General features: G+C 38.1%; 1 long non-coding RNA gene across 1 annotated transcript in view; it reads right to left on the bottom strand.

Annotated features, from left to right (window-relative positions):
* LOC123394400 overlaps positions 1 to 15,428 on the bottom strand; it is a 90,595-nt gene that overhangs the window by 28,195 nt on the left and 46,972 nt on the right. The gene's annotated exons all lie outside the window — the stretch shown is intronic.

The following is a 15,428-nucleotide window of genomic DNA, read 5'->3' as shown; positions in this document are numbered from 1 at the left end:
TAAGATCAGGTCCCAGGAGATCAGCTAGCTAGTTATCAAACCATTCTAGACACCTACAAACTCAACAGGAGATAGAAGAGGGAAAGAACAGCAACTCTAGGAACAGAAAATTGACCACTTTCTGGAAGGTAGGATGTGCAGAGAAGTGAATCCAAAGGATGGGAAGATAGACAGACAGCAGAGAAAGGGGCCAGCTCCCGCCAAGTGGTGGAGCAGCAGAGCACAAAAACAGAACTTCTGGAAGTTTGCGCCACTGAGGAACGTCGCTCCAGAGGCTAAGCAGGGGTGGAGCCTGCACGGGGGCAGTATGGTGTCAGGATCCACAGGATCACAGAAAGATGGGGTGTGTCTATGTGGCAGAGCTCCCAGGTATCGGAGTGGGGAAGCCGGCTGCAGAGACAGAGCCGAGGCGGAGGCTCTCAGCTTGGGGTTACTTTAAACCATGATCCAAGGCACAGTTGGACCACACTCTTCAAACAGGGACCCCATGAGTGGCAGATCTGGAGAGACCCCCTCTTTCTTCTTCTGGAGGAATGGCATGGGTGAGCGCAACAGGAATCTGCTGGGTTTGGAGACTCCAAACAGGGCTGTGCACCAGAGATAGAAATGCTCAGTCACAGGAAGGGTGAGCGTGGAGTGCAGCTGGAGACCACAGAGATGAGAGGGACTGACCGCTTTAGTCTGAGGTTGCACAGAGTAGTGGGGTCCCAAGCTCTCTCTCCTCCAACCAGAGATTGGGAGGCTGCCATCTTCATTCCCGTCCTCCAAAGCTCTACAGAAAGCGTTCAGGAATACAAAAGCTACTGAGAGCGAACCTGAGCACATTACTTAACCTGGCCCTGGCAAGGGCAGTGCAATTCCACCTTGAGCAAAGACTTTTGAGAATCACTGAAATGGGCCGCTCCTCCAGATCAGGAAGAATATCCAGCCAAGACCAAGTTCACCAATCAATGAGAACTGTAGATCTCCAGGGCTAGGGGAAAGCAGCACAAAGAATTCATGACTTTCTCCCCATGATCCTTTAGTTGTACAAAGTTAAAGTTTTTAAATTTTTTTTTCCTTATTGTATTTTTTTAACTTTTCCTCTTTCCTCTTTTAACGTTAATTTTTATCTTATCAATAACTTAAAAAAAATATTTCTAGGGGCGCCTGGGTGACTCAATCGGTTAAGCCTCTGCCTTCAGCTCAGGTCATGATCTCAGGGTCCTGGCATCGAGCCCCGCATTGGGCTCTGCTCAGCAGGGAGCCTGCTTCCCCACCTCCCCACCTGCCTCTCTGCCTACTTGTGATTTCTGTCAAATAAATAAAATCTTAAAAAAAAACTTTCTAAATTTTCATCATTATATTCAAATTTTATGCCTTCATTGTATTTAACCTTATTTTTTGTATACATATAGGTTTTTTCTTTAAAATTTTAGAATATAGGAGCACCTGGGTGGCTCAGTGTGTTAAGCCTCTGCCTTTGGCTCAGGTCATGGTCTCAGGGTCCTGGGATCGAGCCCCACATTGGGCTCTCTGCTTAGCAGAGAGCCTGCTTCCCTCTCTCTCTCTCTGCCCACCTCTATGCCTACTTATGATATCTCTCTCTCTCTCTCTCTCTGTGTCAAATAAATAAAATCTTTATAAAAAATAAAATTTTGGGATACAATTTCTTCTAATAGATTAAAATATACCCTAAATCTAGCTCCAGCCTGATCACATTCTCTCTCCTTTTTTTTTCCTTTTTTCAACCAACTTATTTTATCAATTCCTTTTCTTAGAATCTATTTTATTTGTCATCTTTACAGTCATACTTCATCTCTTCACCATGTTTACTCTTATTTTTGCATATGTAAGTTTTTCTTTCTTTAAAATTTGGGAAGCAGTTTCTTCCAAGATCAAAATCAAGAGTGTGGCTCTGCTCTATTCACCAGTCTAATATATATATATATTTTTTTCTTTTTTTCCCCCCTTTCTTCTCCCCCTGGTTTTGGGTCTCATCTAATTTGGTTAGTGTATATTTTTCTGGGGCTGTTGCTACCCTTTTAGTATTTTGTTCTCTCATTCATCTATTCTGACCTGGATAAAATGACAAGGCAGAAAAACTCACCACAAAAGAAATAACAAGAAGCAGTACTGATGGCTAGGGACCTAATCAATACAGACATTGGTAATATGTCAGAACTAGAGTTCAGAATGACTATTATCAAGGTGCTAGCTGGGCTTGAAAAAGGCATTGAAGATGTTAGAGAATCCCTTTCTGGAGAAATAAAAGAACTAAAATCTAACCAAGGTGAAATAAAAAATCTATTAATGGGGTGCAATCAAAAATGGAGGATCTTACTGCTAGGATAAATGAAGCAAAAGAGAGAATTAGTGATATAGAAGACCAAATGATGGAGAATAAAGAAGCTGAGCAAAAGAGAGACAAACAACTACTGGACCACAAGGGGAGAATGAGAGATAAGTGATACCATAAGATGAAACAATATTAGCATAATTGGGATCCCACAAGAAGAAGAAAGAGAGGGGCAGAAGGTATATTGGAACAAATTATAATGGAGAATTTCCATAATTCGGCAAAGGGAACAAGCATCAAAATCCAGGAGGCACAGAGAAACCCCCTCAAAACCAATAAAAATAGGTCAACACCCTGTCATCTAATAGTAAAACTTACAGTTCTTAGTGACAAAGAGAAAATCCTGAAAGCAGCTCAGGACAAGAGGTCTATAACATACAATGGTATAAATATTAGATTGGCAACAGACCTATCCACAGAGACCTGGCAGGCCAGAAAGGACTGGCATGATATATTCAGAGCACTAAAACATAACAAGGAAATAAAGGCTTTAAATGACACACTGGACCAGAAGGACATCACAGATATATTTAGAACATTCCATCCCAAAACAACAGAGTACACATTCTTCTCTAGTGCACATGGAACATTCTCCAGAATAGATCATATCCTGGGTCACAAAACAGGTCTCAACTGGTACCAAAAGACTCGGATCATTCCCTTCATATTTTCAGACCACAGTGCTCTAAAGCTAGAACTCAATCACAAGAGGAAAGTTGGAAAGAACCCAAATACATGGAGGCTAAAGAGCATCCTACTAAAGAGTGAATGGGTCAACCAGGAGATTAAAGAAGAATTGAAAAAATTCATTGAGACAAATGAAGACACAACTGTTCAAAATCTTTGGGACACAGCAAAGGTTGTCCTGAGAGGAAAGTATATAGTGATACAAGACTTTCTCAAGAAACAAGAAAGGTCTCAAGTACACAGCCTAATCCTACACCTAAAGGAGCTGGAAAAAGAACAGCAAAGAAAGCCTAAATCCAGCAGAAGAGAAATCATAAAGATTGGAGCAGAAATCAATGAAAAAGAAACCAAAAGAACAGTGCAACAATTCAATAAAACTAGGAGCTGGTTCATCATAAGAATTAATAAGATTGATAAACCCCCAGCCAGACTTATCAAAAAGGAAAGAGAAAGAACCCAAATTAATAAAATCATGAATAAAAGAGGAGAGATCACAATGAACACCAAAGAAATACACACAATTATAAGAACATATTATGAGCAACTATACACCAGCAAATTTGACAATCTGAGAGAAATTGATACATTCCTAGAGACAGAGACATATAAACTACCAAAATTGAACCAGGAAGAAATAGAAAACCTGAACAGACCCATAACCAGTAAGGAGATTGAAGCTGTCATCAAAAATCTTCCAACCAACAAGAGCCCAGGGCCAGAAGGCTTCCCAGGGGAATTCTACCAAACATTTGAAGAAGAATTGATACCTACTCTCCTGAAACTGCTCCACAAACCAGAAATGGAAGGAAAACTTCCTAACTCATTTTATGAGGACAACATTACATTGATCCCCAAACCAGACAAAGACCCCATCAAAAAGAAGAATTACAGACCAATATCCTTGATAAACACGGATGTAAAAATTCTCACCAAAATACTAACCAATAGGATCCAACAGTACATTAAAAGGATTATTTACCATGACCAAGTGGGATTTATTTCTGGGGTTCAAGGATGGTTCAACATCTGCAAATCAATCAGTGTGATACAATACATTAATAAAAGAAAGAACAAGAACCATAGAATACTCTCAAGAGATGCTGAAAAGGCATTTGACAAAGTACAGCATTCTTTCTTGATCAAAGCTCTTCACAGTGTAGGGATAGAGGGTACACACCTCAATATCATAAAACCCATTTATGAAAAACCCACAGCGAATATAATTCTCAATGAGAAAAACTGACAGTTTTTCCCCTAAGATCAAGAATATGGCAGAGATGTCCACTATCACCACTGCTATTCAACATAGTACTAGAAGTCCTAGCCTCAACAATCAGACTACAAAAAGAAATAAAAGGCATCCGAAAGAGCAAAGAAGTCAAACTCTCACTCTTTGCAGATTATATGATACTTTATGTGGAAAATCCAAAGGACTCCACTCCAAAACTGATATAACTCATACAGGAATTCAGTTAAGTGTCAGGATATAAAATCAATGCTCAGAAATCGGTTGCATTTCTATACACCAACAGCAAGACAGAAGAAAGAGAAATTAAGGAGTTGATCTCATTTACAATTGCACCCCAAAACCATAAGATACCTAGGAATAAACCTAACCAAAGAGAAAAAGAATCTGTACTCAAAAACTATAAAGTACTCATGAAAGAGACTGAGGAAGACACAAAGAAATGGGAAAATGTTCCATGCTCATGGATTGGAAGAAGAAATATTGTAAAAATGTCTATTCTACCTAAAACAATCTACACATTTAATGCAATCCCTACCAAAACACCATCAATTTTTTTTCAAATAAATGGAACAAATAATCCTAAAATTGATATGGAAGTAGAAAAGACCTTGAATAGCCAGAGGTATGTTGAAAAAGAAAACCAAAGTTGGCAGCATCACAATTCCAGACTTCAAGCTCTATTACAAAGCAGTAATTATCAAGACAGCATGGTACTGGCACAAAAACAGACACATAGATCAATGGAACAGAATAGAGAGCCCAAAAACAGACCCTTAACTCCATGGTCAACTAATCTTTGACAATACAGGAAAGAATGTCCAATAGAAAAAAGACAGTCTCTTCAACAAATGGTGTTGGGAAAATTGAACATCCCCATGCAGAAGAATGAAACTGGGCAATTTCCTTACACCACACACAGAAATAGACTCAAAATTGATGAAAGACCTCAGTGTGAGACAGGAATGTATCAAAATCCTTGAGAAGAACACAGGCAGCAACCTCTTCAACTTCACCCACAGCAACTTCTTCCTAGAAACTTCGCCAAAGGCAAGGAAATAAGGGCAAAAATGAGTAAAAAATGAGTGGGCATCAGTGAAATACAAATCAAAAGGACCATGAGATACCAACTTATACCAGTCAGAATGGCTAAAATTAACAAGTCACGAAACCACAGATGTAGGTGAGGATGTGGAGAAATGGGAACCCTCCTACACTGTTGGTGGGAATGCAAGCTGGTGCAGCTGCTCTGGAAAACAGTATGGAGGTTCCTCAGAATGTTGAAAATAGAACTACTCTATGACCCAGCAATCACACTATTGGGTATTTACCCTAAAGATACAAATGTAGTGATCTGAAGGGGCACATGCACCCGAATGTTTGTAGCAGCAATGTCCACAGTAGCCAAACTATGGAAAGAACCTAGATGTCCATCAACAGATGAATGGATAAAGAAGATATGGTATATATATATACAATGGAATACTATGCAGCCATAAAAAATTAAATCTTGCCATTTACAATGACATGGAAGGAACAAAAAGGTATTATGCTAAGTGAAATAACTCAATCAGAGAAAGACAATTATCATATGATCTCTCTGATATGAGGAATTTGAGAGGCAGGGCGGGGGATTGTGGGGGAAAGGGAGGGAAGAAATGACACAGATGGAACTGGGGAGGGAAACAAACCATAAGAGACTCTTAATCTCAGGGAACAAACTGAGAATTGCTGGGGGGTGGGGGAGGCGGGGTAGTGTGGCTGGGATGTGGACACTGGGGAGGGTATGTGCTATGGTGAGTGCTGCGAATTGTATAAGACTGATGATTCATAGGCCTGTACCCCTGAAGCAAATAATACATTATATGTTATTTTTTTTAAAAAGGTGGTCTACTTACAATGAGGATGGAAATTCTATATGGATGTATTTATGTATAGCAAAGTGTGTAGAGAAATAAATATACAAAATAAATACAAAAATACATACAAAATAAATATAAAATAAATAAGTATACAAAATAAAGAGAATTTTCCTCCACAGGACTTTCCATGAAATCACATAAGTACTCTCAACAGAGTATATTTAAATGATAAATGAAAACAAAAATGGTGGTCTTAAAAGGAATTTGAAAGCATTCATAGCTGTTAGAAATTCATTTGAGCCATAAAATTATATAGCTTTGGAAAATAAGTAAAATTGGGACACAGAACATAAATGAATGTTCCACTACTAATGTCCCAAATAATCTGTTTTAGGAAACTTGTCTCATACAATCATACAAATAGATTAAAAGTTCATGTGCAAAACAAAATTATAACAAAAACTACTCAAGAAAATCTTGATTTGGGGGCACCTGGCTGGCTCAGTGAGTTAAAGCCTTTGCCTTTGGCTCGAGGCATGGTCTCAGGGTCCTGGGATGGAGCCCCACATCGGGCTCTCTGCTCAGCGGGGAGCCTACTTCCTCCTCTATCTCTTTCTGCCTGCCTCTCTGACTACTTGTAATCTCTGTCTTTCAAATAAATAAATAAATAAAAGAAAATCTTGATTTCAACAGTGCCAAAATACTTCCAAATTTAACACATTTTCTATTGTGTCTATGTTGAATTACCTCTCTATCAAGAACTCCTACATGCTAAGTAGATATCATGCAAAGAAAAATACCATGTAAGTAATTACTTAATCTTATTTCTCTGAGTCCTAAGTTCTCTGACAGCAATTTGAGATATCACAAAACACATCCGCAGGATTTTATTGTGACCCTCAAATGCAAACATTACAGTGTGGATTCAGAAAGGATAACTTTCTACTAGATTTTGTATTCATATAGTAATCCACATACAAAAAATCATGCCATGATTTAGTAAGTCATACATGAAATGTACTTCTACAAAGCATGCTTAGCATACCATTTTTAAATTCTATCACACAATATAGAAAGTCAAATTTCTAAAACTAAAAAAAAAGCTACTGAGGCCATGGGTTACAATGATGGACACATAACATTACAAGTACAGCACATGAGGTTCCTGAGTCATAACGCAGTGTCTTCCTAGCTTTGCCCCTGGACCCCTTTCCAAACTTCACATTTCTCTTTTACTACTCAGTACTACTGTGGCTGCCTAGATCTTTTTTTTTTTTTTTTTTTTTTTTTTTTTTACAATCCTATTAAACAGAATAGGAGGGGATGCTTTTCTAGGTACTGAAGGTACAGCAGTCAGTAAGATGAACTGGGTTCCTGCCCTCATGAAATTTATATTCTAGTTGGAGTGGAAGACAACAAACATGTAAGCAAATTGACCAGATACACACACACACACACACACACACACACACACACACATTTGTATCAGGTAGAGGTAAGAACTATTAAAAAAATAAATAAATAAAAAGAGGGGCGCCTGGGTGGCTCAGTGGGTTAAAGCCTCTGCCTTCTGCTCAGGTCATGATCTCAGGGTCTTGTGATCGAGCCCCGTATCATGTTCTCTGCTCAGCGGGGAGCCTGCTTCCCCTCTCTCTCTGCCTGCTGCTCCGCCGACTTGTGATCTCTCTTTGTCAAATAAATAAATAAAATATTTTTTAAAAAAATAAAATAAAAGACAAGGTAAGATGACAGAGAATGATGGCAAAAGGGGGATTATTTTTGACAAAGTGGGCAAAAAAAGTACTCTTTTGGTGAGTGACACTCACAGCACCTATAAAGCTCTGTGTAAGATGTTCCAGGTAGAATGAACACATCTTGACACAGGGCTGAGCTTGGTGTGCAAAAACAAGAACAAATAAAATGAGGGGGAACCTGGAAAGAAGGAAGTCAGAGAGGTAGGCAATGCCTGATCAAGCAGAAACTTGAAGTGTATGCAAAGAAGTGTGGATTTTACTCTAAGGGCAATGGAAAGGCACTACAGGATTTGAGGAAGGGAGTTACAAGTTCTCATTAATGTTTTGGGGGAAAAAAAATCAGACTGTAGAGAAGACTGTAGAAAGGGAAAATGTAGAAAAAGTAAAACTAATGAAGAGGCACTCATACATTTCTTCAGTACTTGCATTTTTGGACCCAAAACAGGCAGCACATGGTAACTATAGCAAAGCACTCCCAAAACTTATGGTTACTCTTCGAGAATGAACTTAAGGAGGATCAAAATGCCAAGAATGGGAACAGTTATCCATAGATAATACTCAAAAGTCTGATGGTGGACATGAAATTGAAGATTTCCAGAAAGATCCCAAAATGTATTTAAGATAACTTAGTATAACCTCAAACAAGTGTGATTGGACTGTACCATAACTAAAATACTTAAGCCAATCAATCTTGTATGTTATGGAAAACAAACAAACAAAACAACAAATGAGGAGCAACTGAGTGGCTCAGTCAATTAAGCATCTCCCTTTGGCTCAGGTCATGATCTCAGGGTCCTGAGATAGGAGCCCCGTGTCAGGCTCCCTGCTCAGTGGGGAGTCTACTGCTCCCTCTCCCTCTGCCCCTCCCCCTGCTCATGCAAGCTCTCTCTCTCCCCCTCTCAAATCAGTAAATAAAATTTCTTAAAATTAGCTAAAAAATTAGGGTGGTATACATTGAAGGTTGTAAACTATCGGTCTGCTGTTGTATTTTTTGGTTGTTTTTTATATGAAATAGTTGCTAACACTGAAAAATCAGAAGATTTCACATGAAATCTAAATGTCTATCTTCCCTTGAAAAATTAGAAGCTCTGGCAACTCTGTATCCTTGCAAGACGATAATGTGCAGCAACTACATTAATTGTTATAAAATTTTAGTAGAAGCTTCCCTAAAATAAATAGATAAATTCTTTTCCATCTGTTTTTTAGTAACATGGGACTTTTTAATGTTGCTTTAAAAAAAAAAATGGCCCTGGGGCACCTGGGTGGCTCAATCTGTTAGACAGCTGCCTTTGGCTCAGGTCATGATCCTAGGGTCCTGAAATCGAGCCCTACTCAGTGGGGAGTCTGCTTTTCTCTCTCCCTCTTCTGCTATCCCCCCACTTGTGCTTTCCCTCTCTCCCTCTCTCAGATAAATAAATATTTTTTAAAATAAAATAAAAATAATTTTTAAAAATTATCCTTGCCAACTTCAATATATTTGACAAGCATTTATCAAAGCCCTACTAGGAACCAATACCTGCTAATAGGAATTTGGAGTCTAGGAAAAAACTCCAAGGGCGTAAGTACTCTTTACAGTGAGATCATCTCTCTTGAAGAGTCTACTAAACATTAATTCTACTAACTCAAAAAGCAAATGCTAATTCCAAGATGTGAGGTTTTTCAAAGTCCAGCTTCTCCCAGTAGGCTGCCCTGAACCTCCACACTGTTGTGGCTGAGAGACACTTCCCCCTGCCTCTCTGAGTGCACGGCTACCAAGGTTTTGGAAGTATATCAGCAGCCACCTATGCCATAACCCACTATTTGAAAATAGACTCAAGTCATATCACTAAATACAAGAAACAAAAGTCAATCAAATAAGTCCCCTCAAAAGAATTTGTTACTTCATATAAACCTGTAATATAACATTAAAAAAAAAAACATATTTTTTCCTTTTCTAAGCAACCTGGCAAGACAGATGAGACTAATTAGGTCTACTTTAAGTCCTTTTTACTCTTTTCACCAGTCACCATATCAACATAATCATATGCCAGAGATAGTTGTGCTCCACAAATTTATAGAACATACCATCTATTCAAAGAGCTGAGACCATGAGAAGAGAATGAAGTATGATCTTCCAAGCCTTTCCTTTCTCTTATAACTACTATAAGAAACATAATTTAGTACCCCCACAAGCAACAAGCTAATGTGAATTAAATACTTATATGTAAAAATAGGTACAGTAAAATAAAATGCAATCTCAAATGTACATGCAGGGATATCTATGCCAGCTTTTGGAATGGACTAATATAGAACACATTTCCTCATGAAAATAGGCTTTACTTATATTTTAACATTTCAAGACATTAAATATGTAATAGTTTTCCCAATGGCATATGGTTAGAATTGATATTGGTAAATAATTGTACATAAAATAAAACTGCATTGCATTAAATGTTGGTAAAAATGACAAAATAAAACACAGGCAATATAAGCCATTGCACAGGTGTACGCCATATTACCAGTTGAAAAAAAAAATCTTGCAATTACAAGCCTACACTATTTATTTCACTTGGGTGTAATTACATCTTATACATGTTTGTTTAGTAGTATCAATCCAAGACATCATTTTGAGAATATAATTAACTGGATGGTAGAACAGAATGTGTGTGTGTTTTACTATTTTTGTGTTTCTGTATTTCAAACAAGTTGGTCTTTGTTAGCTGTGTTTAACTGCCATCTAGAGTTAAAATGAATCCATTTCTTTTCCCTTCTACTTTTCTTCAAAAATTTAGGCATATAAGCCAACACATTTAATCTATTTCATATCAAACAAGTACTCTTCAGACAACAAAGTTGTAAAGAACTTTATAAAATTTTTCAAAGTACCACTAATATTTCCACCAGCTGCAAATATTTTAGGTTGACTAAAACTTGAAGCTCACATTTAATTTAATTAAAACATTTCTTGAATGTATAACCTAGGAATTAACCCAATACACATTTGGACTTAGGGAACTACACTAAAAACTTGAAGAAAATTAATCTACTATCTTTATCTGTGGCTTCCTACTTGTATTTCTTTCAGAGCCCAAGGAAAGCAGACCCATATGTAAGGATATTCAGGAATTTTTTCATGTTGTTAACCTCTGAAAAATATGATTATAAAAATCAGCCAAATCCCAAGTGTATATTTAACTAAGGTTTTCAAAATTCTTAAGTTAAAAGTAACATTCATATTCAAATTTGAGGTTTGTAAGAACAAACAATCAATATAATCAACTCAGCTTTCAATTTAATAAAGCCTGAAAAGCCATACCAAAGGGATACTTAAGAGAAAAAAACCAGGTTTCAAAGTAAGATCTGATGTCTAGCAAAAGAAGAAAGGTATTCATATGAAATGTTAAAAAAAAACTAGATAAAACATTGTTTCATGCTGTTTTCAAATAGATGAAGGATATGGGCAATTTTTTTTAAATTATCTGTCCCAAATGCATTAATCCAGAATGGACTTTTCTAACAATATCTTCACATACCATTAGATCTTGAAGCAAAGAAGTTGCAATGTGGAAAATCTCCAACCCTTGTTCTTTCAAAGGATAGGTTTTCAAGTGGATGCATACAGCAAACAGTAAGGATGGAAAAACAGGCTGGCGCAAAGAGCCTCCAAATTTTTTAGTAAATGCAGTTGGCAGAGTATCACAAAAAGATGGGAATTGCAAAATACGATGTTCTAAGTAGTCAAGTATGCACTAAGAAGTTATTAATTGGGGCGCCTGGGTGGCTCAGTGGGTCAAGCCTCTGCCTTCAGCTCAGGTCATGATCTCAGAGTCCTGGGACAGAGCCCTGCATCAGGCTCTCTGCTCAGTAGGGAGCCTGCTTTCCCCACCCACCCACCCACCCCCATCTGTCTCTCTACCTACTTGTGATCTCTAAGAAATAATAAAATCTTTTTTTAAAAAAGTTCTTAATTACTTACTCAAGAGTCGACTGATAAAGTTGTGAAAGGATCCTAGGAGCAAAGAGGGGTGATAATATGGAGAAAATAAACAGGCAGCAGGTCTATGAAACAGAAAATCCTTACTTTAAGAAAAGCCTGAGCTAAAGAGTTAGAGTGAGACTAATTTGTAAATTGAAAGCTGGTGGGAAATCCAGGAACCAGGATTTAAAAAAAAAAGAAAAGAAAAGAAAAAAAGCCTTTTACATTATACACAACTAGAAGGGTATCAGTTTAAGACAAAAGGATTGTGTGAGCTTTAAATTACTGAAATTTAGAAAGGAGGAAATATATATATATTTGCTATGTATACAACATACAAATGATTTACTAAGAATTATCATTTTTGCTCCCAATTTTTAAAGTTCTAATGCGTTCTCAAGTGAATTTTAGAACTAGTGAGGTTTTTAATTTGCTCTCCCAAGAAAGAAAAAGCTTATGCAAATTCTTACTGGAAATCTCATGGAATAAGCATAGTTTTATCAGCAGTCTTGTTCTCTCAGCTAAGAATGTCTATAACGCAGGCACCAGCTGTGATAATGATTTCTCTATTGCTGAGTTTTATCTGATTGGACCTAGACTGATAGCTGATTCATTGGCAAAAGATCCTAAAGAAGTATCTGGTTGTAAATTCCTTTGGTCAAAACCCATCCAGGGCCAATTTAAAGCATTTTAGAGATATTATGAGTAGAGAATATTTTCCCATAGTGATATGGACAATCTGTAACTATAGAAAAAGATAAAAGTCTAAAGACTATTTCAAAGTGAAGAAAAGCAGAAATACACGCAATTACACCCACTTTGCCACATTTCATCTGGGATATCCTGAAACGAGGAGGGAAAAAAAAAAAACAAAAAACAAAAAATAACTCCATTTCAGCTATGAGTTCTTCATTTTCTTATTATTTGTCTACCCAGAGTATACCTAAACGAAGTCTAAAAAGAAGGCCTCTGTATAACCCGTAACAGAGTTGACTGTTAGTAGTCTGAAGTCTTTGATATTGTCAAATATCTTTAAAGCTTGTCCTTCCTTTTTTACCCTCAAGCCTTTCTACTCTTTACCTACCAGTCTCACCTTCTCCAATACCTCCTTCATATTATTACTGCCAAACTTTTGTTTTCTGAGTCTCTGACACCAGAAATGAAATCTTCAAAATTGGGGGAAATAAGGAGAAAACATTCTTCTCAATACTTCCTCTCCACTGGCCCTCACTCCAGACATACCTTCATGCACACACTTCTGCACAGACACACACCTCCTTCACTTAGAAGACTTCATGGTCTGTCTTGCCACCTGATACACCCAATTAGAAAAGTTGACCTCCAAATTCCACCCAGTTTTCCAAATTCACCTCAGCCTTCCAAATGTCACCTAAACTATTTCAGCTCTTGGTGCCCTCTCCTTTCTTCTCTAGCACCCTCATAATCTGCAGGACACTGTTTAGTCACTAGTTCTTAATATACTCTATATAATTACATAAAATACTAACATCAAACAAGCCAAGGCTCATTTACTTACAGTGTGATCCTAAATCATGTCTCTAAGCCTCAGTTTTCTCAGCTACAAAAATGGGGACAGTACGTAAACTAGCAAGCAATGTTGTCTTACAGGGTTGTTAGGATTAGCTGAGGTAAATCAAATACAGCGCTTAGCACGGAATGAGTACTTCATGAATATTAGTCATTTTTATGTTGTCAGCCAAAATCCTCTAGCTTTTTTTAATTCTTTTTTAAAATTTTATTTATGTATTCGGCACAGAGAGAGATCACAAGTAGGCAGAGAGGCAGGCAGAGAGAGGGGGGAAGCAGACTCCCTGCCGAGCAGAGAGCCCGATGTGGGGCTCAATCCCAGGACCCTGAGATTGTGACCTGAGCTGAAAGCAGAGGCTTAACCCACTGAGCAACCCAGGCCCTCCTCTAGCTTTTTTTTTTTAAATAATTTTTTAAAATTTATTTGACAGACAGAGATCACAAGTAGGCAGAGAGGCAGGCAGAGAGAGAGAGGTGGGGGAAGTAGGCTCCCTGCTGAGCAGAGAGTCTGATGTGGGGCTTGATCCCAGGACCCTGGGATCATGACCTGAGCCGAAGGCAGAGGCTTTAACCCACTGAGCCACCCAGGCGCCCCTCCTTTAGCTTTTTGTATATACCTTAAGAGCCTTCTAGACTCCTGGGGGTAGGGGCTACACCTTAGAAATATTTAATAAGTATATCTTTAAAGAATTTATGACAAAAGAGCACAAGGCTTTCTAAATAATGAGGCTTAGGGGACAATTTTAGCATGCTGGTGGACAGAACTATACCAGGGTTAGGAAATATTAACTTCACTGCACACTTACAGAACCCCCCATTATGAGCCAGGCATTACTCAGTAGGTTCTAATAATCTGCATGGTAGACCACCAATACCTCACTCCAGGAAGTACCCAAACTTACCTAATAAATAGAGAAGCCGTATATTGACAGACTGCGCAATTGCCAGAGACGCTTCTTCTCCAGTCAAGTGTCTCAAGGATCAGATGGGGGCTGTCATGAAGACAGGAGCTATGACGGCAGATTTTTAAGTAGAAAGTACTTTTGGGGATGCTACAAGATATATTATCCCACCCTCTGTCTAGACAACCTCTAAGTGTCTGTGAGGTATTCCTGATTACCATTCTCCTAAAAATTGCAAGAAAATTCCAAGGTATTCCTTCAATCACTCCTACGGCAGACAATGAGAAAAGACAGATTCAAAGCTTAAAGGGCTGGTTTGTCCCAAAAGTGTCACTATTCAAACTTACATAAGGCAGGGAGGGGAACAAAGTTTGTTTTAAATAACATACACATACTAACGTGCAGCTTCTTTGTTCTCTATTTCAAGCAACCCATTACCAATTTAACAAAAATCCTTTTTTGTAAATTTACATAAAAGGTAAGAATGCCTTGTAACCATGCAAAAGTTGGATTTCGTTCCTAGAACACAAGGCTATTCAAAGGTCTGTTTTTCATCTTTACTAAGTAAGGCTGCGAAACAGCTAAATCAAACGTTCTATCAGCTGAAGACAGAACCTCTCAAATTATGGTATTTCCATCTGGGATTATTTCAAGGCCATTTTAGTTCCTGAGGATACAGCAGCAAGTAATCAAAAATACTTGTTCTTAGGATGTCCAAATTCTAGTAGGAGTGCACCGATAAACACATAAACAAGTGATTGTAAAATGTGGGGAACACTGTGTTCTGGAGAAAAAACAAGAAGGAGGACAGAGATAAAAAGATGGGAGTTGCTAACTTATACTGAAGGTCCAGGGAACAAGGCTTCTTCAAGAAAGGAGCCTTGAAAGATGAGGCACTAAGTCTATGTGGGTTTCTGGACTTTTCCAAGCAAAGGAACCATGAAGTGCCTGTAGTCCCTAAGCAGGAGAGGGGTTTCATGTAGATATTCTGGGAGTTAAGAAATAAAAAAGACACCTGGATTGGAGTCCTAGCCAATCAGGTGAAGAAAGCCCTTTACCAACTCAGGTGAAGAAAGCAACTTGACCTCTCCTGAATCTCAGTTTCCACCTCTGAAATTTAGGATAGTGCTTCGTGT

The sequence above is a fragment of the Mustela putorius genome, unplaced genomic scaffold, assembly GCF_011764305.1.
Source record: "Mustela putorius furo isolate JIRA1106 unplaced genomic scaffold, ASM1176430v1.1 tig00000095_pilon_pilon_pilon, whole genome shotgun sequence".
In the NCBI taxonomy this organism is placed as follows: domain Eukaryota; kingdom Metazoa; phylum Chordata; class Mammalia; order Carnivora; family Mustelidae; genus Mustela; species Mustela putorius.
The sequence above is the reverse complement of the archived record's forward strand: the minus strand, read 5'-3'. Positions and strand labels throughout refer to the sequence as shown.